This window comes from Neltuma alba, unplaced genomic scaffold (genome assembly GCF_004799145.2).
Source record: "Neltuma alba isolate B1F8T4 unplaced genomic scaffold, ASM479914v2 tig00000162_pilon, whole genome shotgun sequence".
NCBI classification, from domain to species: domain Eukaryota; kingdom Viridiplantae; phylum Streptophyta; class Magnoliopsida; order Fabales; family Fabaceae; genus Neltuma; species Neltuma alba.
The window spans coordinates 555845-557773 of NW_021631939.1; positions in this window are offsets into that span (position 1 = coordinate 555845).

A 1929-nucleotide genomic window follows, 5' to 3' on the forward strand; every position below is an offset into this window, starting at 1 on the left:
GATGAGTTTGATGAGTTAAGGTCCTAACTTATTGAATTCATTGTTTGGAGAAGGTCCTTACAAAAAAAGTCTAATAAAGGAATAGAAATTCAATCAAGAGAGGAACTAGGATGATTGGTGGACTTGACCATCAATGATGACTTATACATTGCATTCATCTCACTCACTAAGTCTAGAAATTATAAAAAGTTTAGATAGTTTTACTTTATTCATTGGTACAATCACTGGTTGCATAATTACTCCACACATCATACTTGGTTAATTTGATATTTGTGTTATATTACTAAGACATTCATAGGTTCCTCAAGAGTTCGACAATTAGGTTAGTGCCACTTTATTGCATTTAGTTTAGTTTTATTTGATAGTCAAGCTGTCACATGTTGAAAATTCATCCTAGTGTGATGAGTTAAAAATCTTGTTATGGCCAATATAGAAAGTAGATGAAAGGATAAAACTTTTAATGTGAAATTTCGATAGGGTTCGGATTGATATTTTTAAAATTATCGGTTTAGAAAGGGCAAAATGGGTAAATTTGAAAAAAAAATTTTAGAAAATAGAAAAGGGGTTAATTAGAGGTTTTAGAACCTTAATGGAGGCCTTAAAGGTAAAATTGGTGTGAAAATAGATTATTACGAAATTTCCTAAAAACAGAGGTTTTTAGGGAAAAAAATAAAAATTGGATGAAAATAATTATTATAATTATTTAGAGGCCACAATAATTCCAGAAAAAATATGAAATAATTATCTAAATATTTATTAGAATTTATAAAATTAGTTTCAACCCTGGAAGTATAGGAAATTATTTTAGAGAATTTAATTCCAAAAGTCTTACCGATAGAGCCCTATTCAGGAAAAATTCAAAATAAATAGTTAGAGGTAATGAAAAATTCTAGAAATTTCTAGATTGCCTTCTTGTATTAAAATATAATTTTTCATGGTGAAAAATGTAATTTTGGAGGTTTAAAAAAATTATGAAAGGTTACAAGTGAATAATAACCGATAAGCATCAATATTGCTTGGAATTAATATTTTATTGTTGGGTTAAATTCTTGAGACTTTCTAGATCAAAAGTGTGCCACACATTAGCCCGAGAAAGGCCCAAAATTTGTGCTAAGGCCTGGTTCAATAATTAATTTGGATTTAAGCCTAATTTTCACATAAAAATCAAGTGAATATTCTAGGAATTTTACACATGGCATGATCCGAAATTTTTAAGCACATGATGGCAGCCAAGTGTCCCCCTTATGTGGCAAATTTACATGCCTAAATGGAGAGGGGGAGGGCAAAATTCTTACTCTATAAATACCCCCCACATACACTAAAATAGGTAGAAAATTGACAAAAGAGGGGAGGTGCTATCCAATTGTCTTCTTAAGCATTGGAACTAATTTTAGTTAGTGCGTTTCAACAAGGAATCATCAAGCTTTAGTCAAGGATTCATCAATGTGTGTTTAAGCTTTATTATGGTTAAGATTAAAGCTTGTTTTGGTTGAAAGTTTGAGTCATTTTCTAAGAGAAAATTACTGCCCATTTTCAGTCTACATGAGTTTGTATCAGGAAAGGATGGAAGCCTTAAAAACGAGTTGAAATCATTATGTTTAAGTGGTGTGTGGATTGATTTTTGGAAGAAAACCAATTTAGGGTTATTAAGGAGACATTTTAGCCAACATGTGTTCTTGGGGTAGGGGTTTGTTTTGCTGTGATGTAATGATTCCAACAAGTTTAAATGTGTTTTTGTGTAGGGCAACACCAAGGAAAATTATTTAAAATCATTAGAATCAAAAATGAAATTTTTAGAAAACAATACCCTCTATTTGGCTAAGAGAGAATGAAAGGGAAGGAGTGTGATTTTGATAAAAATGAATTAATATTTGGATTCTACACAAAAAAATTGTGTAGGCATCAGCCAAGAAATTGGTTGGAACAAAG